A 27,047-nucleotide genomic window follows, 5' to 3' on the forward strand; every position below is an offset into this window, starting at 1 on the left:
TTTACACACCGTTTTACTCTAAATACTGCCTGGTAATTATAGCTGCTGTAAGCTGTTCGTGCCTTTATTCCACCAGGGCGCGATCTTCTCACAAACTTGAAGACTGTCACTCCCCATTCACGTTTTACAACTTATTGTTAATGATAAAGAGACAGCTTTTTACACACAGTTTTAAACAAAGTACTGATATAATTCCTCTTCAACTCACCGCTTTGTTTTCTATGCAAAAACCACTTCGCCACAGAAGACTCGATATTATTGGCATAGCAAGTTCTGCTATTCTCCTTTCAAAACTTGCTAAAAGCTGTATTTAAAAGAACAGATTGGCCGGGGTAATTCACACCTTTCAATGCCAGCTTAATGTTTAGGTTAGTGGGAATCACAGAGGAATTAGGGATGGAAACTTCTTTGCTGGTGGTAGAAGCGGTCTGGTGAATTTTTAGAGAGAAGAGGCCGTCGATGTTTCAATGTAGAAAATTATTCTGGCTGCAGCCTGCAGTATGGACTTGTTGGTGTGTGTAGCTCCCAGTGTTCTGACAGCGCGACGTTTTGGGGAAGCATGTGATTCAGCAGCTACCAGTGGGCTTCGTGCGGCGGAGATTTTGTGGCTGTTAGCGGAGTTGATAATAGAAGGTCATTAAGAGAAGCCTGCATGCGGTAGGCAAAGGAGTAATGTTTGCCGGCGGGGGACGTGCGGCGATTAACCTGTGCGGTAGTGAAAAGGAGTTAAAGAGAAGGAAGTGTGCAGATGCGGAAAGAATGGAATAATTGTGGTAGGCTGCCGGCTGAGTAGTTTGGTGAATGTTTGGTGGGGTTCCGGCACTGCCGATTGGATGGTGGGGCTGCAGTGTGAGTCAGATAAAAAAAAAAAAAAACCAGGAGTAGGATCCAATGGGACTAACTGGAATGTATAGACGCGTGTAATGCAAAAGGGCTATTTTTGGTAGCGTCTCTCGCTTACAGCCATACCACCCTGAACACGCCCGATCTCGTCTGATCTCGGAAGCTAAACAGGCTAGGGTCTGGTTAGTACTTGGATGGGAGACCACCTGGGAATACCAGGTGCTGTAAGCTTTTCTCACTTTTACTTTATACAGGGGGCGCTCCACTTCACGATTAATTTAAATCTATCACTCCTCTTCCATTTTACTATTTTATATATTTCTTTTTTCTCTCATTCATAAAGGCAGCTTTTACCCACCGTTTTACTCTAAATACTGCCTGGTAATTCTAGGTGCTGTAAGCTGTTCGTGCCTTTATTCCACCAGGGCGCGATCTTCTCACAAACTTGAAGACTGTCACTCCCCATTCACGTTTTACAACTTATTGTTAATAATAAAGAGACAGCTTTTTACACACAGTTTTAAACAAAGTACTGATATAATTCCTCTTCAAATCACCGGTTTGTTTTCTATGCAAAAACCGCTTGACCACAGAAGACTCGATATTATTGGCATAGCAAGGTCTGCTCTTCTCCTCCTTTCAAAACTCGATAAAAGCTGTATTTAAAAGAGCAGGTTGGCCGGGGTAATTCACACCCTTCAATGCCAACTTAATGTTTAGGTTAGTGGGAATCACAGAGGAATTAGGGATGGAAACTTCTTTGCTGGTGGTAGAAGTGGTCTGGTGAATTTTTAGAGAGAAGAGGCCGTCGATGTTTGAATATAGAAAATTGTTCTGGCTGCAGCCTGCAGTATGGACTTGTTGGTGTGTGTAGCTCCCAGTGTTCTGACAGCGCGACGTTTTGGGGAAGCATGTGATTCAGCAGCTACCAGTGGGCTTCGTGCGGCGGAGATTTTGTGGCTGTTAGCGGAGTTGATAACAGAGAGTCGTTAAGAGAAGCCTGCATGCGGTAGGCAAAGGAGTAATGTTTGCCGGCGGGGGACGTGCGGCGATTAACCTGTGCGGTAGTGAAAAGGAGTGAAAGAGAAGGAAGTGTGCGGATGCGGAAAGAATGGAATAATTGTGGTAGGCTGCCGGCTGAGTAGTTTGGTGAATGTTTGGTGTGGGTCCGGCACTGCCGATTGGATGGTGGTGCTGCAGTGTGAGTTAGATAAAAAACAAAAAAAACAGGAGTAGGATCCAATGTGACTAACTGGCATGTATAGAGGCGTTTAATGCAAAAGGGCTGTTTGAATAGCGTCTCTCGCTTATGGCCATACCACCCTGAACACACCTGATCTTGGAAGCTAAGCAGGGTAGGGTCTGGTTAGTATTTGGATGGGAGACTGCCTGGGAATACCAGGTGCTGTAAGCTTTTCTCACTTTTACTTTATACAGGGGGCGCTCCACTTCACGATTAATTTAAATCTAGCACTCCCCTTCCATTTTACTATTTTATATATATATATTTTTTCTCTCTTTCATAAAGCCAGCTTTTAGAAACCGTTTTACTCTAAATACTTCCTGGTAATTCTAGGTGCTGTAAGCTGTTCGTGCCTTTATTCCACCAGGGCGCGATCTTCTCACAAACTTGAAGACTGTCACTCCCCATTCACGTTTTACAACTTATTGTTAATGATAAAAAGACAGCTTTTTACACACAGTTTTAAACAAAGTACTGATATAATTCCTCTTCAACTCACCACTTTGTTTTCTATGCAAAAACCACTTCACCACAAAAGACTTGATATTATTGGCATAGCAAGGTCTGCTCTTCTCCTCCTTTCAAAACTTGCTAAAAGCTGTATTTAAAAGAGCAGGTTGGCCATGGTAATTCACACACTTCAATGCCAGCTTAATGTTTAGGTTAGTGGGAATCACAGAGGAATTAGGGATGGAAACTTCTTTGCTGGTGGTAGAAGCGGTCTGGTGAATTTTTAGAGAGAAGAGGCCGTCAATGTTTGAATGTAGAAAATTGTTCTGGCTTCAGCCTGCAGTATGGACTTGTTGGTGTGTGTAGCTCCCAGTGTTCTGACAGCGCGACGTTTTGGGGAAACATGTGATTCAGCAGCTACCAGTGGGCTTCGTGCGGCGGAGATTTTGTGGCTGTTAGTGGAGTTGATAACAGAAGGTCATTAAGAGAAGCCTGCATGCGGTAGGCAAAGGAGTAATGTTTGCCGGCGGGGGACGTGCGGCGATTAACCTGTGCGGTAGTGAAAAGGAGTTAAAGAGAAGGAAGTGTGCGGATGCGGAAAGAATGGAATAATTGTGGTAGGCTGCCGGCTGAGTAGTTTGGTGAATGTTTGGTGTGGTTCCGGCACTGCCGATTGGATGGTGGGGCTGCAGTGTGAGTCAGATAAAAAAAAAAAAAAGAACATTAGTAGGATCCAATGGGACCAACTGGCATGTATAGAGGCGTGTAATGCAAAAGGGCTGTTTTTGGTAGTTTTTCTCGCTCACGGCCATACCACCCTGAACACGCCCGGTCTCGTCTGATCTCGGAAGCCAAGCAGGGTAGGGTCTGGTTAGTGCTTGGATGGGAGACCTCCTGGGAATACCCGGTGCTGTAAGCTTTTCTCACTTTTACTTGATACTGGGGGCGCTCCACTTCACGATTAATTTAAATCTATCACTTCCCTTCCATTTTAATATTTTATATATATATTTTTTTTCTCTCTCTTTCATAAAGGCAGCTTTTGGAAACCGTTTTACTCTAAATACTGCCTGGTAATTCTAGGTGCTGTAAGCTGTTCGTGCCTTTATTCCACCAGGGCGCAATCTTCTCACAAACTTGAAGACTGTCACTCCCCATTCACGTTTTACAACTTATTGTTAATAATAAAGAGACAGCTTTTTACACACAGTTTTAAACAAAGTACTAATATAATTCCTCTTCAACTCACCGCTTTGTTTTCTATGCAAAAACGACTTCACCACAGAAGACTCGTTATTATTGGCATAGCAAGGTCTTCGCTTCTCCTCCTTTCAAAACTTGCTAAAAGCTGTATTTAAAAGAGCAGGTTGGCCGAGGTAATTCACACCCTTCAATGCCAGCTTAATGTTTAGGTTAGTGGGAATCACAGAGGAATTAGGGATGGAAACTTCTTTGCTGGTGGTAGAAGCGGTCTGGTGAATTTTTAGAGAGAAGAGGCCGTCGATGTTTGAATGTAGAAAATAGTTCTGGCTGCAGCCTGCAGTATGGACTTGTTGGTGTGTGTAGCTCCCAGTGTTCTGACAGCGCGACGTTTTGGGGAAGCATGTGATTCAGCAGCTACCAGTGGGCTTCGTGCGGCAGAGATTTTGTGGCTGTTAGCGGAGTTGATAACAGAAGGTCATTAAGAGAAGCCTGCATGCGGTAGGCAAAGGAGTAATGTTTGCCGGCGGGGGACGTGCGGCGATTAACCTGTGCGGTAGTGAAAAGGAGTTAAAGAGAAGGAAGTGTGCGGATGTGGAAAGAATGGAATAATTGTGGTAGGCTGCCGGCTGAGTAGTTTGGTGAATGTTTGGTGTGGGTCCGGCGCTGCCGATTGGATGGTGGTGCTGCAGTGTGAGTCAGATAAAAAAAAAAAAAAAAACCAGGAGTAGGATCCAATGGGACTAACTGGCATGTATAGACGCGTGTAATGCAAAAGGGCTGTTTTTGGTAGCGTCTCTCACTTATGGCCATACCACCCTGAACACGCCCGATCTCATCCGATCTCGAAAGCCAAGCAGGGTAGGGTCTGGTTAGTACTTGGATGGGAGACCTCCTGGGAATACCAGGTGCTGTAAGCTTTTCTCACTTTTACTTTATACAGGGGGCGCTCCACTTCACGATTAATTTAAATCTATCACTCCCCTTCCATTTTACTATTTTATATATTTCTTTTTTCTCTCATTCATAAAGGCAGCTTTTACACACCGTTTTACTCTAAATACTGCCTGGTAATTATAGCTGCTGTAAGCTGTTCGTTCCTTTATTCCACCAGGGCGCGATCTTCTCACAAACTTGAAGACTGTCACTCCCCATTCACGTTTTACAACTTATTGTTAATAATAAAGAGCAGCTTTTTACACACAGTTTTAAACAAAGTACTAATATAATTCCTCTTCAACTGACCGCTTTGTTTTCTATGCAAAAACCACTTCGCCACAGAAGACTCGATATTATTGGCATAGCAAGTTCTGCTCTTCTCCTTTCAAAACTTGCTAAAAGCTGTATTTAAAAGAACAGATTGGCCGGGGTAATTCACTCCCTTCAATGCCAGCTTAATGTTTAGGTTAGTGGGAATCACAGAGGAATTAGGGATGGAAACTTCTTTGCTCGTGGTAGAAGCGGTCTGGTGAATTTTTAGAGAGAAGAGGCCGTCAATGTTTGAATGTAGAAAATTGTTCTGGCTGCAGCCTGCAGTATGGACTTGTTGGTGTGTGTAGCTCCCAGTGTTCTGACAGCGCGACGTTTTGGGGAAGCATGTTGTTGGGGAAAGCGCCCGGCGTTTCCACCCCAACTCCACATTTATGAGACACACACAGGTTACAGTTTTACTTGCAAGGGTACCCACACTCTCTGCAATGCAAACTACAGCAGAATGTGTTACAAAGGGTGGTTCCCCTTGGCTTCTTTATTTATAGTCAATGGGGGGCGCAAGAGAGGGAAGTGAGATTCTTATCTAAGTAGGCAGCTGTTAACCACCTACTTAGAGTACAATAGCTAAGAGTATGTGGCTAGAAGATAAGAAATAACGTATACATATATATTTACACTCATTGCTGATCATACAGAAATGATTAACAACTGTTTCTTCAACCTAACAGTCCCTCCTGTTTATCATGACAGTATGATCAGAAGCATCAACATTGTACAAGTTGCAAAAGCACTTTAGGTACAACCTTCATTTAGACCACATTGTCATTATCCTGGAAAACATTTAATTCCGGTTCTTCATGTCCGAGCCCTGCACGGGTGCTTTCGGCTCGGCCGTCATTATGAATTATATGTCTTCTTCATCGCCATCGTTGGAAACAGGCTCTGTCTCTATAGTTTGGGTAAGGGAGAGAAACATTGTACTGCGTGTCCGAAAAGCAGCATTAAGAGCTTGATTAATAAACATTTTCAAACATGGTATAACAGTAATAAAACAACAGAAAAATAAAATGAAAAACAAAAGAAGAGGTAGGCATGTTTTCATCAGTATTGACCACCATGTTCCTGTAATAAACCAGTCTAACCAGGATGAGGAGGACTGCGGTCGACTGTCCATGGTCATCACTTTTTGTAAGTTTCGGAGGCGGTCTAAGGCAGATGTCATATTGGGTGAGTGCACATTGTCAGGAATGTAAGTGCAGCACGTTTGGTTCAGGAGGACACATACTCCTCCTTGTGCGGCTGTCAGTAGGTCTAATGCCATACGATTCTGGATTACCATCTGTCTGGTTATGTCTAATTGTTCATTTTGTTTTTGGTTAATCAGTATCGAATCATTCATAAATAGACCTAGTCTATAATTTAGAGTTTCTACGCGTAGCATGAGTTTTCCGATTCCTAGCCCAGGGAACAGGGCCAGCATAACTTTACTGCCTGTTCCCCACAATTTATGTTCAGCGGGCACGTCGGTTCCCCACACACTATCATGGGGTTGTATTGATATCGAACGCCTTCTCCTGCTTCTGAAGAAAGTTTTACTTTCCTGTGCTATCAGGAAGGTGTGATCTGAAACAAAAATAAGAGCGCATACTCCAAACCAGTTCGGTGGTAAGACAAAGTATGCACGAGGTCCACACAACCATGCTACTCCGTCCACCCAATATGTTCCATTACTGGGGCGAAGCATCGAAATTGGAGATCCATACATGCTGTCTACATATGTTAGGTTACAGTTCGTGGTGTTTCCTCCTATCCATCGCGTACCATTATCTTGCTTAAAACAAATGGCATGCTGATATGTCAGTGGGTCTCTTTCCATCAAGACAGAAAAAGGAAGTGAGACATTAGTTTTAGCAACAGCGAAGTCTACCCAGAAATCCTGTATACAGGTACCATTTTGAAACCCAACGTCATCTGGGTAGTTTCCTGTAGCCTCCTGATACTTAATTCGGACCACTGTCATTCTATTAGTCCCAGGTATAGTTATGTTCACATCTTCCCCTGCTAGCGAAAATATAAGGGAAAGACGGCTCTGGTATCCTATTCCTGCGAAAGAAGCAGCGCACTTGGCTTGGGATATGTTCATAGCTTTACCATACACCGTAGGTCCTTCACTATGAGTGGGCATTACTGAACAAACATAGCAATTTGTCACATTTTTCGCTGTTACAGTATCATGTACATATCGGTACCAGTAGTTTTGCATAAATGGATGTGAGTGGTCAGCGGGCAACGGGCGTAGATGGAAGTCATCATGGGTCCATCGCCGTAGGTGCTGTAATGGAGCTGGTGAGAGCAAGGACAACCATACAAGTCCTACAACAAGAATGACCCCTAGAGTCACTTTACCACATCCCCACCCTATCAGGGCCATCCTAAATAGAGTGCAGCTCAGTTGTTTTCTTCACCGGGTTGAGACAACAGCACCCTATTGGTTACTGTGCCTTTGTAGCGGACTTCCACTGCTACTCTGTTGCTGAGGCCTCTGATAAGGGCTTGATGGGTTTACAGTGACTTTTGTGTATCCAGGAAGGTCGTTCTGCGATCTTTACTGCTGTTGGTGTTGTGAGGAGGACTTGATAAGGACCGTCCCACCGAGGTGTGCTCCAATCTTTCCGCAACAGGACCTTGACCAGGACCCAATCTCCCGGCTGCAAGTTATCCTGTTGAGTAGAAACAGAATTTACCGGCAGACTACTGGGGCTATGTTTTTGTTGTGATGTTAGTAGTTTACGCATCCAATCAGCCAGCGTATTTTCTCGGTCTGCTTTTTCTATGTCATTCATTTCAGTTGCTAGGGGAAATGGTCTACCATACACTATTTCAAAAGGTGTCAATCCTGCAGGAGTGGGAGTTATTCTCATCCATAATTTTACTAGAGACAAACATTCTGGCCACGGCCTTTTTGTCTCTTCCACTGTCTTTCTTAGCCTTGTTTTAATAGTGCCGTTGGTCCTTTCCACTAAGCCTGCGCTCTAGGGGTGATACGCACAATGATTCTTAAGCGTAAAACCTAATGCTTGTGAGCAAAGGGACATAGTCTGATTTACAAAATGAGTCCCATTGTCTGATCTTATAATATGAGGTATGCCATAGGTAGGGAAATAATGGCTTACCAAACATTTTGCAACGGTCATTGCATCACAGTGCTTTACAGGGTATATTTCTACCCACTTAGAAAAGGTGTCTATAATAACTAGACAGTATTTCTTTCCTTGTGACCAAGATAATTCAATAAAATCCATATGTACAACTTGAAACGGATACTCAGCTGTGGGGAACTGGCCACGTTTTGGTCTGATGTTTCCTTGTGCATTGTGTTTACAACAAATTAAGCATGTCCTACAAAATTGTTTTGCATAATCAGAAAAATTTATAGCATAGAAATATTGTTGTATGATATGTACCATCCCTCCTGTTGAGACATGAGTATTTCCATGGCTCACCAAAGCAGCTGTTTTGTATAAATTTTTTGGTAGGATGGGCTTGTCATTCATATAGTAAACTTTCTCTCGTTGTATTGCTCCTCTTTTGATCCAACTTTGTACTTCTATTTTAGGAGCATGAATCTGTGCATCACATAGCACATCGCTATCTATAAAAAGAATGTCTGCCACTGTGGTAGGTTGTTTCAGTGCCGCTTCTTTGGCGGTTTTATCTGCAAAACTATTTCCTGCGGTTTCTGCAGAGTCATCAGTCTGGTGTGCTTTGCATTTGCACAGTGCAAAGTGAGTCGGTAAATGCACAACGTCTAATAATCTAAGTAGCAAATTTGTATGTTTAGCACATGAACAGTTCACATGCCCTGATCACAGCATAGAGTTCAGCCGCTTGTGCTGAACAAGTAGAGGGAAGTGCATTGGCTTCTAACACTTCAGTAGATGTAACTACAGCATACCCAACTTTATTTTTTCCCATATCATTTTTTGATGCTGAGCCATCTACATAAACAACTTCTGATCCTGGTATAAAAGTTTGCAGAATATCTGCTCTTGGTTTTGTTTGTTCTTCTATTGTTGCTTTGCAAGAATGTGGCTCCCCATCCTCTGCGGTAGGGAGGAGCGTGCTAGGGTTCAATAGGCCACACCGCTGAAGTTCAATGTTAGGTTGTGAGAGCAAAAGTGACACTAAGGTAAGATGTCTTGTATGTGTTAAGAATGGAAGCGGTGTCTGCAACAAGATTAGAGACACAGAATGAGGAACTTTAAGTATGAGGGGGTGACAAAGTACCAATTCTGCTGATACCTTTACTGCTTCTGCAGCAGCTGCACATGCCTGTAAACACTGTGGAAAGCCAGCTGCTACTGCATCTAATCGTTTTGAATAGAATGCTAACGGTCTCTCTTTTGCTCCGAATGGCTGTGTTAATACTGCTTTCATATAACCTTGATTAGCATCTACACATAGGGTGAATGGTTGTTGATAATCTGGTAGAGCAAGGGTCACATTGGTTTGCAAAATTCTTTTTAAATTTGTAAAAGCATTTTCTCCGTCCTCAGTCCATTGTATTTTGTCCTTTAGAGTCATCTCCTTCCCGTATATTAAATTTTGCAAAGGTTGAACTAGAAAAGCATAATCTGGTAACCATTCTCTACAATAATTGCAGAGCCCTAAAAAGGACATCATCTGTTGTTTAGTCTGTGGTTTAGGTGCTTCCTGTATAGCTTGTTTCCTTATCTCTAGCAGCGAGCGACCTTTTTGTGAAAGGTTATGCCCTAAATAGACAACTGTCTTTTTGCAATACTGCAACTTCTGTTTAGAAGCTTTATGTCCAGTATTGTATAAATGCTGAAGCACAGTTAGGGTAGTTTCTTTGCAATGTTGTTCTGAATCTGCTGCTATTAAGATATCATCCACGTATAGTAATACCTGACTATGTGATGGTATTTCACAGGTACTCATAGAGTATCTAAGGGCCATGGTATATACATGTGGACTTTCAGAAAATCCCTGAGGGAGTCTAGTATATGTATATTTTTTCCCTTTATAGGTAAATCCAAATAAATGTTGAGAATCAGGGTGCAATGGTACTGAGAAAAATGCATTACTAAGATCCACTACTGAGAAGTAGCTTTTATCAGGAGTCAATGAGTTGAGCAATAAGTGTGGGTTAGGCACGTCTGGTGCTGCATGTTTCACTATGTTATTAACTGGTCTTAAATCCTGCACCATGCGCCATTTCCCTGTATGTCCCTTCTGGACTGGAAAGATAGGAGTGTTGCAAGTGGCTTCAGGAGCCTCTCGCAATATTCCTGATGCTAACATGTCTTGCACTACAGGGGCTATACCTTTCTCTGCTTCAGGTTTTAATGGGTATTGCCTAACTACCGGACGGTGTTCTGATTTCACAGTTACTTTGTAAGGTGGGAATCCCTTTACCAGCCCTACATCAGTGGGGGAGGAGGACCATAACCCTTCTGGGAGGTGATCTAGATCTAGACATGATCCCTCCTCCAGGGTTGAAAAAATTTGTCAGGTTGGGTCCTTTAAGTGTGTGGTGGGAGTGGTTTGAACTCTCCATCCCAAAGGAAACCGCCACACATTGTGTTTCTCATCATAGCTCCAACAGGAGCCAGATACGGGTACGTGTCTGTGCAGTTCCCCCTAGGTCCAGAGACCAGTAATATTGTGGTGTTGTGGTTCCTTGCACAACATAAGCTTCCTCATTTACGATTGCTTTCATGCCAGTGGCTGTGGCAACCACGCTAATGCCCATTTGTACCATAAGGTCTCGGCCTAACAAGTTAACAGGACAAGAAGGGCTTATTAACACCTGTGCTTGACATTCAAGTCCAGTTTCCTTATCTTTTACTGCAACTGGGTTTGTTAACTGATGTCTGTCTGTCTGACCTCCTGCCGTTTTTATATTTATGACTGATGAAGAATATGTGACTCCGGGAGGACTGGAGGTTAGGACAGTCCTACATGCTCCAGTGTCACACAGACATTCATATACTTTGCCGTTTATGACTAACTTCCGACTTGGCAAGGTTTCCCACTGCCTTTCTGCTAATAACTGACACACTGCTTGTAAATCTATTTCCTTATCTAAAAGGTCTTGTAAAGTGACCTCCGTTTCCTTTCTTAAAATCACCTCTGTTTTGCCTCGGATGGTGTCGGTAACAGGGGCCTCCGAGGGGGGTCATTGATCATTGTTTTCAATGGAGTTTGGGTTATATGGTTGTTTCCCTACTCTACAATTCCTAGCTAAGTGTCCAGGTTTCCTGCATGTCCAGCAAATGTTATCTTGCTGAGACGAATTCCTGTAATTGTTTCTGAAAACACCTCTCCCCCTTCCTCGGCCTCTTGACCTTCCTCTGAATCCTCCCCTCCCCGGAGGATTCATTTGCACTAGCGCTACTACTTCTGAGGCGCTGAATATTGTGTCTGTCTTTTCCTGTTTCTGCGCTCTCTGCGCGTGTTGGGCATATTCTAGTGCTTGTTGGACTGAACCAGTATTCTGATGTACCCAATGTTTGTCAAGATATTTTCGCAATTCGGGCTTTAGGCCTGCGACAAAAGCTCGTTTTAGCTGTTGTTGGTACACTCCTACTGCCTCTTCATCAAATGGGATCCCTGAGTTTCCTCTAAATACAACTCTCATTCTATCCATAAAATCCTCAGGTTCCTCTCCATCTTTTTGTTTACATTGCGCTATTCGTCCATAGTCTGCGCGTCTTACGAAGGCTGTCTCTACCCTGTTTCGCAAGTCTCGTAATGCTTGTATGAGTTCCTGCGAGTCATGTGCTAAGACTTCATCATTATTACCATGTCCTGTGAAGTCTCCCGCTACACGTCCCCATTTATGGGTAAACAACTGTCTGAGACATCTATACATTTCCCTGCCGTTCAAATGAAAACTACTTTGTAATTCTAGGATGGCAGTCCAAAACTCGGGTACCCCTTCTTCAACCGGGGGTATTCCTTTTAAAGCCGCTGTTCTATCCTCAGCAGTCCAGGGTCTATATACTAACATAGTTTCGGGTCCTGCATTATTTGAGCCTCGATTTGGATTTGCCACTTCTACGAGGGGACACACCAAATCATTCTCCCAGTCTTCCTGTTCTATGTCATTTTTTGGATGCCAGCGTACTTTACTTGTCTCCAGATCCTTTAACGGATACAGAGAAGGGTTAGACCCTCGGGTCATCATTCGAGATGATTCCCCTCCTCCTATTTGTCGTCTATTTACAGCTGGAACTGGTGCAGGCGCAATCATTGGAATTTGTGGGGGCAGTAAGGGAACTGGAGCGGCAGAAGATTTTGTTGCCGTCTCCTCATCTAGTGTGATTAAAGTCGCCTGTAATTTTTTCTCCTTATTTCCCTTTTTTTGCTGTCTTTTATTATCTCTTAATTTACTCTGTTCTAACCATGCATCAGAAAACACATATTCTTTTTTTCTGTCTTTACCTTCTTTCTTATTGGTAGTCTGTAACATCTCCAGTTTTAAGTTTCCCTGTAATTTTAATATATCTGGAGTGTGGAGTTTTCCTCCAAACCCATGTTTTTTCCTCCATCTCTGACTACTTATTTGTCCTGATCCTGGCTTATATCCTTCCATAAACTTCTCATCTCCCTCTAGTTCCATTTGTTTACTTTGATTCTTCCCCATTGTTACCTTTTAATGGATACACTACAAAAAATAAAATATCCTAAAAGCAAGTCTCTGGCATGAGACCTCAGGAGGACACTAACACGGCCTTCTACTGCTCACTATTAGAGCAGCGGTGTTAGTTTTCAGGGATGAAACCCGTCCTTTATCCTTCAGTCACCAGTATGTTGTTGCTTTTAGGGTGGATCGTGTAGGTTAATCTAAAACCTATAAAAACACATCCACATACAACACTGTATATATTTCCAATAACGCCTACTTTCTCTCCCGGTTAATTTCGGCTAACCTCAACCACATGCATGTCTTGGCCACCTACTTATTTAGGTGCCGTATCTCTCACTTGGCCACCTACTCACTTAGGTGCCGTATCTCTCACCTGTATAGTGTGCTCTCTGATCCGTCACCGAGGTCCTTCAGACATCACCAGACGTCGAGCGCAGTTCTAACCACCGGCCTGATGACGAATTCACATCACAGGTCTTTCTTGCACCCGACTTCGAGTGGCTGTCGACAGACTTCGGTGTCGCTTCTCTCGGCGTACTGGAGACGTCTTCGGGGTTCCTCGGATCCGGCTCGAAGGACCAAATTCTATGTTGGGGAAAGCGCCCGGCGTTTCCACCCCAACTCCACATTTATGAGACACACACAGGTTACAGTTTTACTTGCAAGGGTACCCACACTCTCTGCAATGCAAACTACAGCAGAATGTGTTACAAAGGGTGGTTCCCCTTGGCTTCTTTATTTATAGTCAATGGGGGGCGCAAGAGAGGGAAGTGAGATTCTTATCTAAGTAGGCAGCTGTTAACCACCTACTTAGAGTACAATAGCTAAGAGTATGTGGCTAGAAGATAAGAAATAACGTATACATATATATTTACACTCATTGCTGATCATACAGAAATGATTAACAACTGTTTCTTCAACCTAACACATGTGATTCAGCAGCTACCAGTGGGCTTCGTGCGGCGGAGATTTTGTGGCTGTTAGCGGAGTTGATAACAGAAGGTCATTAAGAGAAGCCTGCATGCGGTAGGCAAAGGAGTAATGTTTGCCGGCGGGGGACGTGCGGCGATTAACCTGTGCGGTAGTGAAAAGGAGTTAAAGAGAAGGAAGTGTGCGGATGCGGAAAGAATGGAATAATTGTGGTAGGCTGCCGGCTGAGTAGTTTGGTGAATGTTTGGTGTGGTTCCGGCACTGCCGATTGGATGGTGGGGCTGCAGTGTGAGTCAGATAAAAAAAAAAAAAAAAACAGGAGTAGGATCCAATGGGACTAACTGGCATGTATAGACGTGTGTAATGCAAAAGGGCTGTTTTTGGTCGCATCTCTCGCTTATGGCCATACCACCCTGAACACGCCCGATCTGATCCGATCTCGGAAGCCAAGCAGAGTAGGGTCTGGTTAGTACTTGGATGGGAGACCTCCTGGGAATACCAGGTGCTGTAAGCTTTTCTCACTTTTACTTTATACAGGGGGCGCTCCACTTCACGATTAATTTAAATCTATCACTTCCCTTCCATTTTACTATTTTATATATATATTTTTTTTCTCTCTCTTTCATAAAGGCAGCTTTTGGAAACCGTTTTACTCTAAATACTGCCTGGTAATTCTAGGTGCTGTAAGCTGTTCGTGCCTTTATTCCACCAGGGCGCGATCTTCTCACAAACTTGAAGACTGTCACTCCCCATTCACGTTTTACAACTTATTGTTAATAATAAAGAGACAGCTTTTTACACACAGTTTTAAACAAAGTACTAATATAATTCCTCTTCAACTCACCGCTTTGTTTTCTATGCAAAAACGACTTCACCACAGAAGACTCGTTATTATTGGCATAGCAAGGTCTTCGCTTCTCCTCCTTTCAAAACTTGCTAAAAGCTGTATTTAAAAAAGCAGGTTGGCCGAGGTAATTCACACCCTTCAATGCCAGCTTAATGTTTAGGTTAGTGGGAATCACAGAGGAATTAGGGATGGAAACTTCTTTGCTGGTGGTAGAAGCGGTCTGGTGAATTTTTAGAGAGAAGAGGCCGTCAATGTTTGAATGTAGAAAATTGTTCTGGCTGCAGCCTGCAGTATGGACTTGTTGGTGTGTGTAGCTCCCAGTGTTCTGACAGCGCGACGTTTTGGGGAAGCATGTGATTCAGCAGCTACCAGTGGGCTTCGTGCGGCGGAGATTTTGTGGCTGTTAGCGGAGTTGATAACAGAAGGTCATTAAGAGAAGCCTGCATGCGGTAGGCAAAGGAGTAATGTTTGCCGGCGGGGGACGTGCGGCGATTAACCTGTGCGGTAGTGAAAAGGAGTTAAAGAGAAGGAAGTGTGCGGATGCGGAAAGAATGGAATAATTGTGGTAGGCTGCCGGCTGAGTAGTTTGGTGAATGTTTGGTGTGGGTCCGGCGCTGCCGATTGGATGGTGGTGCTGCAGTGTGAGTCAGATAAAAAAAAAAAAAAAACCAGGAGTAGGATCCAATGGGACTAACTGGCATGTATAGACGCGTGTAATGCAAAAGGGCTGTTTTTGGTAGCGTCTCTCACTTATGGCCATACCACCCTGAACACGCCCGATCTCATCCGATCTCGAAAGCCAAGCAGGGTAGGGTCTGGTTAGTACTTGGATGGGAGACCTCCTGGGAATACCAGGTGCTGTAAGCTTTTCTCACTTTTACTTTATACAGGGGGCGCTCCACTTCACGATTATTTTAAATCTATCACTCCCCTTCCGTTTTACTATTTTATATATATATATATATTTTTTCTTTCATTCATAAAGGCAGCTTTTACACACCGTTTTACTCTAAATACTGCCTGGTAATTATAGCTGCTGTAAGCTGTTCGTGCCTTTATTCCACCAGGGCGCGATCTTCTCACAAACTTGAAGACTGTCACTCCCCATTCACGTTTTACAACTTATTGTTGATAATAAAGAGACAGCTTTTTACACACAGTTTTAAACAAAGTACTGATATAATTCCTCTTCAACTCACCGCTTTGTTTTCTATGCAAAAACCACTTCGCCACAGAAGACTCGATATTATTGGCATAGCAAGTTCTGCTCTTCTCCTTTCAAAACTTGCTAAAAGCTGTATTTAAAAGAACAGATTGGCCGGGGTAATTCACACCTTTCAATGCCAGCTTAATGTTTAGGTTAGTGGGAATCACAGAGGAATTAGGGATGGAAACTTCTTTGCTGGTGGTAGAAGCGGTCTGGTGAATTTTTAGAGAGAAGAGGCCGTCGATGTTTGAATGTAGAAAATTGTTTTGGCTGCAGCCTGCAGTATGGACTTGTTGGTGTGTGTAGCTCCCAGTGTTCTGACAGCGCGACGTTTTGGGGAAGCATGTGATTCAGCAGCTACCAGTGGGCTTCGTGCGGCGGAGATTTTGTGGCTGTTAGCGGAGTTGATAACAGAGAGTCGTTAAGAGAAGCCTGCATGCAGTAGGCAAAGGAGTAATGTTTGCCGGCGGGGGACGTGCGGCGATTAACCTGTGCGGTAGTGAAAAGGAGTTAAAGAGAAGGAAGTGTGCGGATGCGGAAAGAATGGAATAATTGTGGTAGGCTGCCGGCTGAGTAGTTTGGTGAATGTTTGGTGTGGATCCGGCACTGCCGATTGGATGGTGGGGCTGCAGTGTGAGTCAGATAAAAAAAAAAAAAAAAACAGGAGTAGGATCCAATGGGACTAACTGGAATGTATAGACGCGTGTAATGCAAAAGGGCTATTTTTGCTAGCATCTCTCGCTTACAGCCATACCACCCTGAACGCGCCCGATCTCGTCTGATCTCGGAAGCTAAACAGGCTAGGGTCTGGTTAGTACTTGGATGGGACACCACCTGTGAATACCAGGTGCTGTAAGCTTTTCTCACTTTTACTTTATACAGGGGGCGCTCCACTTCACGATTAATTTAAATCTATCACTCCCCTTCCGTTTTACTATTTTATATATATATATATATTTTTTCTTTCATTCATAAAGGCAGCTCTTACACACCGTTTTACTCTAAATACTGCCTGGTAATTATAGCTGCTGTAAGCTGTTCGTGCCTTTATTCCACCAGGGCGCGATCTTCTCACAAACTTGAAGACTGTCACTCCCCATTCACGTTTTACAACTTATTGTTAATAATAAAGAGACAGCTTTTTACACACAGTTTTAAACAAAGTACTGATATAATTCCTCTTCAACTCACCGCTTTGTTTTCTATGCAAAAACCACTTCGCCACAGAAGACTCGATATTATTGGCATAGCAAGTTCTGCTCTTCTCCTTTCAAAACTTGCTAAAAGCTGTATTTAAAAGAACAGATTGGCCGGGGTAATTCACACCTTTCAATGCCAGCTTAATGTTTAGGTTAGTGGGAATCACAGAGGAATTAGGGATGGAAACTTCTTTGCTGGTGGTAGAAGCGGTCTGGTGAATTTTTAGAGAGAAGAGGCCATCGATGTTTGAATGTAGAAAATTGTTCTGGCTGCAGCCTGCAGTATGGACTTCTTGGTGTGTGTAGCTCCCAGTGTTCTGACAGCGCGACGTTATGGGAAAGCATGTGATTCAGCAGCTACCAGTGGGCTTCGTGCGGCAGAGATTTTGTGGCTGTTAGCGGAGTTGATAACAGAAGGTCATTAAGAGAAGCCTGCATGCGGTAGGCAAAGGAGTAATGTTTGCCGGCGGGGGACGTGCGGCGATTAACCTGTGCGGTAGTGAAAAGGAGTTAAAGAGAAGGAAGTGTGCGGATGTGGAAAGAATGGAATAATTGTGGTAGGCTGCCGGCTGAGTAGTTTGGTGAATGTTTGGTGTGGGTCCGGCGCTGCCGATTGGATGGTGGTGCTGCAGTGTGAGTCAGATAAAAAAAAAAAAAAAAACCAGGAGTAGGATCCAATGGGACTAACTGGCATGTATAGACGCGTGTAATGCAAAAGGGCTGTTTTTGGTAGCGTCTCTCACTTATGGCCATACCACCCTGAACACGCCCGATCTCATCCGATCTCGAAAGCCAAGCAGGGTAGGGTCTGGTTAGTACTTGGATGGGAGACCTCCTGGGAATACCAGGTGCTGTAAGCTTTTCTCACTTTTACTTTATACAGAGGGCGCTCCACTTCACGATTAATTTAAATCTATCACTCCCCTTCCGTTTTACTATTTTATATATATATATATATTTTTTCTTTCATTCATAAAGGCAGCTCTTACACACCGTTTTACTCTAAATACTGCCTGGTAATTATAGCTGCTGTAAGCTGTTCGTGCCTTTATTCCACCAGGGCGCGATCTTCTCACAAACTTGAAGACTGTCACTCCCCATTCACGTTTTACAACTTATTGTTAATGATAAAGAGACAGCTTTTTACACACAGTTTTAAACAAAGTACTGATATTATTCCTCTTCAACTGACCGCTTTGTTTTCTATGCAAAAACCACTTCGCCACAGAAGACTCGATATTATTGGCATAGCAAGTTCTGCTCTTCTCCTTTCAAAACTTGCTAAAAGCTGTATTTAAAAGAACAGATTGGCCGGGGTAATTCACACCCTTCAATGCCAGCTTAATGTTTAGGTTAGTGGGAATCACAGAGGAATTAGGGATGGAAACTTCTTTGCTGGTGGTAGAAGCGGTCTGGTGAATTTTTAGAGAGAAGAGGCCGTCGATGTTTGAATGTAGAAAATTGTTCTGGCTGCAGCCTGCAGTATGGACTTGTTGGTGTGTGTAGCTCCCAGTGTTCTGACAGAGCGACGTTTTGGGGAAGCATGTGATTCAGCAGCTACCAGTGGGCTTCGTGCGGCGGAGATTTTGTGGCTGTTAGCGGAGTTGATTACAGAGGGTCGTTAAGAGAAGCCTGCATGCGGTAGGCAAATGAGTAATGTTTGCCGGCGGGGGACGTGCGGCGATTAACCTGTGAGGTAGTGAAAAGGACTTAAAGAGAAGGAAGTGTGCGGATGCGGAAAGAATGGAATAATTGTGGTAGGCTGCCAGCTGAGTAGTTTGGTGAATGTTTGGTGTGGGTCCGGCGCTGCCGATTGGATGGTGGTGCTGCAGTGTGAGTCAGATAAAAAACAAAAAAAACCAGGAGTAGGATCCAATGGGACTAACTGGCATGTATAGACGCGTGTAATGCAAAAGGGCTGTTTTTGGTTGCATCTCTCGCTCAAGGCCGTACCACCCTGAACACGCCCGATCTCGTCTGATCTTGGAAGCTAAGCAGGGAAGGGTTTGGTTAGTACTAGGATGGGAGACCTCCTGGGAATACCAGGTGCTGTAAGCTTTTCTCGCTTTTACTTTATACAGGGGGCGCTCCACTTCACGATTAATTGAAATCTAGCACTCCCCTTCCATTTTACTATTTTATATATATATATATATATATATATTTTATCTCTCTTTCATAAAGGCAGCTTTTAGAAACCGTTTTACTCTAAATACTTCCTGGTAATTCTAGGTGCTGTAAGCTGTTCGTGCCTTTATTCCACCAGGGCGCGATCTTCTCACAAACTTGAAGACTGTCACTCCCCATTCACGTTTTACAACTTATTGTTAATGATAAAGAGACAGCTTTTTACACACAGTTTTAAACAAAGTACTGATATTATTCCTCTTCAACTGACCGCTTTGTTTTCTATGCAAAAACCACTTCGCCACAGAAGACTCGATATTATTGGCATAGCAAGTTCTGCTCTTCTCCTTTCAAAACTTGCTAAAAGCTGTATTTAAAAGAACAGATTGGCCGGGGTAATTCACACCCTTCAATGCCAGCTTAATGTTTAGGTTAGTGGGAATCACAGAGGAATTAGGGATGGAAACTTCTTTGCTGGTGGTAGAAGCGGTCTGGTGAATTTTTAGAGAGAAGAGGCCGTCGATGTTTGAATGTAGAAAATTGTTCTGGCTGCAGCCTGCAGTATGGACTTGTTGGTGTGTGTAGCTCCCAGTGTTCTGACAGCGCGACATTTTGGGGAAGCATGTGATTCAGCAGCTACCAGTGGGCTTCGTGCGGCGGAGATTTTGTGGCTGTTAGCGGAGTTGATTACAGAGGGTCGTTAAGAGAAGCCTGCATGCGGTAGGCAAATGAGTAATGTTTGCCGGCGGGGGACGTGCGGCGATTAACCTGTGAGGTAGTGAAAAGGACTTAAAGAGAAGGAAGTGTGCGGATGCGGAAAGAATGGAATAATTGTGGTAGGCTGCCAGCTGAGTAGTTTGGTGAATGTTTGGTGTGGGTCCGGCGCTGCCGATTGGATGGTGGTGCTGCAGTGTGAGTCAGATAAAAAACAAAAAAAACCAGGAGTAGGATCCAATGGTACTAACTGGCATGTATAGACGCGTGTAATGCAAAAGGGCTGTTTTTGGTTGCATCTCTCGCTCACGGCCGTACCACCCTGAACACGCCCGATCTCGTCTGATCTTGGAAGCTAAGCAGGGTAGGGTATGGTTAGTACTTGGATGGGTGACCACCTGGGAATACCAGGTGCTGTAAGCTTTTCTCGCTTTTACTTTATACAGGGGGCGCTCCACTTCACGATTAATTTAAATCTAGCACTCCCCTTCCATTTTACTATTTTATATATATATATATATTTTATCTCTCTTTCATAAAGCCAGCTTTTAGAAACCGTTTTACTCTAAATACTTCCTGGTAATTCTAGGTGCTGTAAGCTGTTCGTGCCTTTATTCCACCAGGGCGCGATCTTCTCACAAACTTGAAGACTGTCACTCCCCATTCACGTTTTACAACTTATTGTTAATGATAAAGAGACAGCTTTTTACACACAGTTTTAAACAAAGTACTGATATTATTCCTCTTCAACTGACCGCTTTGTTTTCTATGCAAAAACCACTTCGCCACAGAAGACTCGATATTATTGGCATAGCAAGTTCTGCTCTTCTCCTTTCAAAACTTGCTAAAAGCTGTATTTAAAAGAACAGATTGGCCGGGGTAATTCACACCCTTCAATGCCACCTTAATGTTTAGGTTAGTGGGAATCACAGAGGAATTAGGGATGGAAACTTCTTTGCTGGTGGTAGAAGCGGTCTGGTGAATTTTTAGAGAGAAGAGGCCGTCGATGTTTGAATGTAGAAAATTGTTCTGGCTGCAGCCTGCAGTATGGACTTGTTGGTGTGTGTAGCTCCCAGTGTTCTGACAGCGCGACGTTTTGGGGAAGCATGTGATTCAGCAGCTACCAGTGGGCTTCGTGCGGCGGAGATTTTGTGGCTGTTAGCGGAGTTGATAACAGAGGGTCGTTAAGAGAAGCCTGCATGCAGTAGGCAAAGGAGTAATGTTTGCCGGCGGGGGACGTGCGGCGATTAACCTGTGCGGTAGTGAAAAGGAGTTAAAAAGAAGGAAGTGTGCGGATGCGGAAAGAATGGAATAATTGTGGTAGGCTGCCGGCTGAGTAGTTTGGTGAATGTTTGGTGTGGGTCCGGCGCTGCCGATTGGATGGTGGGGCTGCAGTGTGAGTCAGATAAAAAAAAAAAAAAAACCAGGAGTAGGATCCAATGGGACTAACTGGCATGTATAGACGCGTGTAATGCAAAAGGGCTGTTTTTGGTAGCATCTCTCGCTTACGGCCATACCACCCTGAACACGCCCGATCTCGTCTGATCTCGCAAGCCAAGCAGTGTAGGGTCTGGTTAGTACTTGGATGGGAGACCTCCTGGGAATACCACGTGCTGTAAGCTTTTCTCACTTTTACTTTAAACGGGGGGCGCTCCACTTCACGATTAATTTAAATCTAGCACTCCCCTTCCATTTTACTATTTTATATATATATATATATATATATATATATATATATATATTTTTTTTTTTTTCTCTCATTCATAAAGGCAGCTTTTACACACCGTTTTACTCTAAATACTTCCTGGTAATTCTAGGTGCTGTAAGCTGTTCGGGCCTTTATTCCACCAGGGCGCGATCTTCTCACAAACTTGAAGACTGTCACTCCCCATTCACGTTTTACAACTTATTGTTAATGATAAAGAGACAGCTTTTTACACACAGTTTTAAACAAAGTACTGATATTATTCCTCTTCAACTGACCGCTTTGTTTTCTATGCAAAAACCACTTCGCCACAGAAGACTCGATATTATTGGCATAGCAAGTTCTGCTCTTCTCCTTTCAAAACTTGCTAAAAGCTGTATTTAAAAGAACAGATTGGCCGGGGTAATTCACACCCTTCAATGCCAGCTTAATGTTTAGGTTAGTGGGAATCACAGAGGAATTAGGGATGGAAACTTCTTTGCTGGTGGTAGAAGCGGTCTGGTGAATTTTTAGAGAGAAGAGGCCGTCGATGTTTGAATGTAGAAAATTGTTCTGGCTGCAGCCTGCAGTATGGACTTGTTGGTGTGTGTAGCTCCCAGTGTTCTGACAGCGCGACGTTTTGGGGAAGCATGTGATTCAGCAGCTACCAGTGGGCTTCGTGCGGCGGAGATTTTGTGGCTGTTAGCGGAGTTGATAACAGAGGGTCGTTAAGAGAAGCCTGCATGCAGTAGGCAAAGGAGTAATGTTTGCCGGCGGGGGACGTGCGGCGATTAACCTGTGCGGTAGTGAAAAGGAGTTAAAAAGAAGGAAGTGTGCGGATGCGGAAAGAATGGAATAATTGTGGTAGGCTGCCGGCTGAGTAGTTTGGTGAATGTTTGGTGTGGGTCCGGCGCTGCCGATTGGATGGTGGTGCTGCAGTGTGAGTCAGATAAAAAAAAAAAAAAAACCAGGAGTATGATCCAATGGGACTAACTGGCATGTATAGACACGTGTAATGCAAAAGGGCTGTTTTTGGTCACGTCTCTCGCTTATGGCCATACCACCCTGAACACGCCCGATCTCATCCGATCTCGGAAGCCAAGCTGGGTAGGGTCTGGTTAGTACTTGGATGGGAGACCTCCTGGGAATACCAGGTGCTGTAAGCTTTTCTCACTTTTACTTTAAACAGGGGGCGCTCCACTTCACGATTAATTTAAATCTATCACTCCCCTTCCATTTTACTATTTTATATATATATATATATTTTTCTCTCATTCATAAAGGCAGCTTTTACACACCGTTTTACTCTAAATACTTCCTGGTAATTCTAGGTGCTGTAAGCTGTTCGTGCCTTTATTCCACCAGGGCGCGATCTTCTCACAAACTTGAAGACTGTCACTCCCCATTCACGTTTTACAACTTATTGTTAATGATAAAGAGACAGCTTTTTACACACAGTTTTAAAGAAAGTACTGATATTATTCCTCTTCAACTGACCGCTTTGTTTTCTATGCAAAAACCACTTCGCCACAGAAGACTCGATATTATTGGCATAGCAAGTTCTGCTCTTCTCCTTTCAAAACTTGCTAAAAGCTGTATTTAAAAGAACAGATTGGCCGGGGTAATTCACACCCTTCAATGCCAGCTTAATGTTTAGGTTAGTGGGAATCACAGAGGAATTAGGGATGGAAACTTCTTTGCTGGTGGTAGAAGCGGTCTGGTGAATTTTTAGAGAGAAGAGGCCGTCGATGTTTGAATGTAGAAAATTGTTCTGGCTGCAGCCTGCAGTATGGACTTGTTGGTGTGTGTAGCTCCCAGTGTTCTGACAGCGCGACGTTTTGGGGAAGCATGTGATTCAGCAGCTACCAGTGGGCTTCGTGCAGCGGAGATTTTGTGGCTGTTAGCGGAGTTGATAACAGAGGGTCGTTAAGAGAAGCCTGCATGCAGTAGGCAAAGGAGTAATGTTTGCCGGCGGGGGACGTGCAGCGATTAACCTGTGCAGTAGTGAAAAGGAGTTAAAAAGAAGGAAGTGTGCGGATGCGGAAAGAATGGAATAATTGTGGTAGGCTGCCGGCTGAGTAGTTTGGTGAATGTTTGGTGTGGGTCCGGCGCTGCCGATTGGATGGTGGTGCTGCAGTGTGAGTCAGATAAAAAAAAAAAAAAAAACCAGGAGTAGGATCCAATGGGACTAACTGGCATGTATAGACGCGTGTAATGCAAAAGGGCTGTTTTTGGTCACGTCTCTCGCTTATGGCCGTACCACCCTGAACACGCCCGATCTCATCCGATCTCGGAAGCCAAGCAGGGTAGGGTTTGGTTAGTACTTGGATGGGAGATCTCCTGGGAATACCAGGTGCTGTAAGCTTTTCTCACTTTTACTTTATACAGGGGGCGCTCCACTTCACGATTAATTTAAATCTATCACTCCCCTTCCATTTTACTATTTTATATATATATATATATATATTTTTCTCTCATTCATAAAGGCAGCTTTTACACACCATTTTACTTTAAATACTTCCTGGTAATTCTAGGTGCTGTAAGCTGTTCGTGCCTTTATTCCACCAGGGCGCGATCTTCTCACAAACTTGAAGACTGTCACTCCCCATTCACGTTTTACAACTTATTGTTAATGATAAAGAGACAGCTTTTTACACACAGTTTTAAACAAAGTACTGATATTATTCCTCTTCAACTGACCGCTTTGTTTTCTATGCAAAAACCACTTCGCCACAGAAGACTCGATATTATTGGCATAGCAAGTTCTGCTCTTCTCCTTTCAAAACTTGCTAAAAGCTGTATTTAAAAGAACAGATTGGCCGGGGTAATTCACACCCTTCAATGCCAGCTTAATGTTTAGGTTAGTGGGAATCACAGGGGAATTAGGGATGGAAACTTCTTTGCTGGTGGTAGAAGCGGTCTGGTGAATTTTTAGAGAGAAGAGGCCGTCGATGCAAACTTTGAATGTAGAAAATAGTTCTGGCTGCAGCCTGCAGTATGGACTTGTTGGTGTGTGTAGCTCCCAGTGTTCTGACAGCGCAACGTTTTGGGGAAGCATGTGATTCAGCAGCTACCAGTGAGCTTCGTGCGGCGGAGATTTTGTGGCTGTTAGCGGAGTTGATAACAGAGGGTCGTTAAGAGAAGCCTGCATGCAGTAGGCAAAGGAGTAATGTTTTCCGGCGGGGGACGTGCGGCGATTAACCTGTGCGGTAGTGAAAAGGAGTTAAAAAGAAGGAAGTATGCGGATGTGGAAAGAATGGAATAATTGTGGTAGGCTGCCGGCTGAGTAGTTTGGTGAATGTTTGGTGTGGGTCCGGCGCTGCCGATTGGATGGTGGTGCTGCAGTGTGAGTCAGATAAAAAAAAAAAAAAAACCAGGAGTATGATCCAATGGGACTAACTGGCATGTATAGACGCGTGTAATGCAAAAGGGCTGTTTTTGATCATGTCTCTCGCTTATGGCCATGCCACCCTGAACACGCCCGATCTCATCCGATCTCGGAAGCCAAGCAGCGTAGGATCTGGTTAGTACTTGGATGGGAGACCTCCTGGGAATACCAGGTGCTGTAAGCTTTTCTCACTTTTACTTTATACAGGGGGCGCTCCACTTCACGATTAATTTAAATCTATCACTCCCCTTCCATTTTACTATTTTATATATATATATATATATATATATATATATATATTTTTTTTTTTCTCTCATTCATAAAGGCAGCTTTTACACACCATTTTACTTTAAATACTTCCTGGTAATTCTAGGTGCTGTAAGCTGTTCGTGCCTTTATTCCACCAGGGCGCGATCTTCTCACAAACTTGAAGACTGTCACTCCCCATTCACGTTTTACAACTTATTGTTAATGATAAAGAGACAGCTTTTTACACACAGTTTTAAACAAAGTACTGATATTATTCCTCTTCAACTGACCGCTTTGTTTTCTATGCAAAAACCACTTCGCCACAGAAGACTCGATATTATTGGCATAGCAAGTTCTGCTCTTCTCCTTTCAAAACTTGCTAAAAGCTGTATTTAAAAGAACAGATTGGCCGGGGTAATTCACACCCTTCAATGCCAGCTTAATGTTTAGGTTAGTGGGAATCACAGAGGAATTAGGGATGGAAACTTCTTTGCTGGTGGTAGAAGCGGTCTGGTGAATTTTTAGAGAGAAGAGGCCGTCGATGTTTGAATGTAGAAAATAGTTCTGGCTGCAGCCTGCAGTATGGACTTGTTGGTGTGTGTAGCTCCCAGTGTTCTGACAGCGCGACGTTTTGGGGAAGCATGTGATTCAGCAGCTACCAGTGGGCTTCGTGCGGCGGAGATTTTGTGGCTGTTAGCGGAGTTGATAACAGAGGGTCGTTAAGAGAAGCCTGCATGCAGCAGGCAAAGGAGTAATGTTTGCCGGCGGGGGACGTGCGGCGATTAACCTGTGCGGTAGTGAAAAGGAGTTAAAAAGAAGGAAGTGTGCGGATGCGGAAAGAATGGAATAATTGTGGTAGGCTGCCGGCTGAGTAGTTTGGTGAATGTTTGGTGTGGGTCCGGCGCTGCCGATTGGATGGTGGTGCTGCAGTGTGAGTCAGATAAAAAAAATAAAAAAAACAGGAGTATGATCCAATGGGACTAACTGGCATGTATAGACGCGTGTAATGCAAAAGGGCTGTTTTTGGTAGCGTCTCTCGCTTATGGCCATACCACCCTGAACACGCCCGATCTCATCTGATCTCGGAAGCCAAGCAGGGTAGGGTCTGGTTAGTACTTGGATGGGAGACCTCCTGGGAATACCAGGTGCTGTAAGCTTTTCTCACTTTTACTTTATACAGGGGGCGCTCCACTTCACGATTAATTTAAATCTATCACTCCCCTTCCATTTTACTATTTTATATATATTTATATTTTTCTCTCATTCATAAAGGCAGCTTTTACACACCATTTTACTTTAAATACTTCCTGGTAATTCTAGGTGCTGTAAGCTGTTCGTGCCTTTATTTCTCCAGGGCGCGATCTTCTCACAAACTTGAAGACTGTCACTCCCCATTCACGTTTTACAACTTATTGTTAATGATAAAGAGACAGCTTTTTACACACAGTTTTAAACAAAGTACTGATATTATTCCTCTTCAACTGACCGCTTTGTTTTCTATGCAAAAACCACTTCGCCACAGAAGACTCGATATTATTGGCATAGCAAGTTCTGCTCTTCTCCTTTCAAAACTTGCTAAAAGCTGTATTTAAAAGAACAGATTGGCCGGGGTAATTCACACCCTTCAATGCCAGCTTAATGTTTAGGTTAGTGGGAATCACAGAGGAATTAGGGATGGAAACTTCTTTGCTGGTGGTAGAAGCGGTCTGGTGAATTTTTAGAGAGAAGAGGCCGTCGATGTTTGAATGTAGAAAATTGTTCTGGCTGCAGCCTGCAGTATGGACTTGTTGGTGTGTGTAGCTCCCAGTGTTCTGACAGAGCGACGTTTTGGGGAAGCATGTGATTCAGCAGCTACCAGTGGGCTTCGTGCGGCGGAGATTTTGTGGCTGTTAGCGGAGTTGATTACAGAGGGTCGTTAAGAGAAGCCTGCATGCGGTAGGCAAATGAGTAATGTTTGCCGGCGGGGGACGTGCGGCGATTAACCTGTGAGGTAGTGAAAAGGACTTAAAGAGAAGGAAGTGTGCGGATGCGGAAAGAATGGAATAATTGTGGTAGGCTGCCAGCTGAGTAGTTTGGTGAATG

At 43.8% G+C, this 27,047-nt stretch overlaps 1 protein-coding gene, 13 non-coding genes and 2 pseudogenes across 14 annotated transcripts in view; all 16 read left to right on the top strand.

Moving 5' to 3' along the window:
* The window catches only part of LOC125712214 (uncharacterized), a 433,528-nt gene that overhangs the window by 103,574 nt on the left and 302,907 nt on the right, over positions 1–27,047 (top strand). The window lies entirely within an intron of this gene.
* LOC125734892 (5S ribosomal RNA) lies at positions 956–1,074 on the top strand. Its single transcript, XR_007394194.1, has one exon. It is a non-coding gene; the product is annotated as a 5S ribosomal RNA (ribosomal RNA).
* Positions 2,149–2,257, top strand: LOC125732066 (5S ribosomal RNA; annotated as a pseudogene).
* Positions 3,337–3,455, top strand: LOC125730758 (5S ribosomal RNA). Its single transcript, XR_007391050.1, has one exon. It is a non-coding gene; the product is annotated as a 5S ribosomal RNA (ribosomal RNA).
* Positions 4,538–4,656, top strand: LOC125735248 (5S ribosomal RNA). The gene has a single exon (XR_007394546.1). It is a non-coding gene; the product is annotated as a 5S ribosomal RNA (ribosomal RNA).
* LOC125736369 (5S ribosomal RNA) lies at positions 13,946–14,064 on the top strand. The gene has a single exon (XR_007395649.1). It is a non-coding gene; the product is annotated as a 5S ribosomal RNA (ribosomal RNA).
* Positions 15,146–15,264, top strand: LOC125735249 (5S ribosomal RNA). The gene has a single exon (XR_007394547.1). It is a non-coding gene; the product is annotated as a 5S ribosomal RNA (ribosomal RNA).
* LOC125736505 (5S ribosomal RNA) lies at positions 16,345–16,463 on the top strand. The gene has a single exon (XR_007395783.1). It is a non-coding gene; the product is annotated as a 5S ribosomal RNA (ribosomal RNA).
* On the top strand, positions 17,545–17,663 carry LOC125735250 (5S ribosomal RNA). The gene has a single exon (XR_007394548.1). It is a non-coding gene; the product is annotated as a 5S ribosomal RNA (ribosomal RNA).
* On the top strand, positions 18,743–18,861 carry LOC125731492 (5S ribosomal RNA; annotated as a pseudogene).
* On the top strand, positions 19,949–20,067 carry LOC125730660 (5S ribosomal RNA). Its single transcript, XR_007390964.1, has one exon. It is a non-coding gene; the product is annotated as a 5S ribosomal RNA (ribosomal RNA).
* On the top strand, positions 21,148–21,266 carry LOC125731300 (5S ribosomal RNA). Its single transcript, XR_007391586.1, has one exon. It is a non-coding gene; the product is annotated as a 5S ribosomal RNA (ribosomal RNA).
* LOC125734006 (5S ribosomal RNA) lies at positions 22,376–22,494 on the top strand. Its single transcript, XR_007393335.1, has one exon. It is a non-coding gene; the product is annotated as a 5S ribosomal RNA (ribosomal RNA).
* On the top strand, positions 23,575–23,693 carry LOC125736213 (5S ribosomal RNA). Its single transcript, XR_007395497.1, has one exon. It is a non-coding gene; the product is annotated as a 5S ribosomal RNA (ribosomal RNA).
* Positions 24,782–24,900, top strand: LOC125736588 (5S ribosomal RNA). Its single transcript, XR_007395864.1, has one exon. It is a non-coding gene; the product is annotated as a 5S ribosomal RNA (ribosomal RNA).
* Positions 26,004–26,122, top strand: LOC125733022 (5S ribosomal RNA). Its single transcript, XR_007392380.1, has one exon. It is a non-coding gene; the product is annotated as a 5S ribosomal RNA (ribosomal RNA).

Source organism: Brienomyrus brachyistius, chromosome 2 (genome assembly GCF_023856365.1).
Source record: "Brienomyrus brachyistius isolate T26 chromosome 2, BBRACH_0.4, whole genome shotgun sequence".
In the NCBI taxonomy this organism is placed as follows: Eukaryota; Metazoa; Chordata; class Actinopteri; order Osteoglossiformes; family Mormyridae; genus Brienomyrus; species Brienomyrus brachyistius.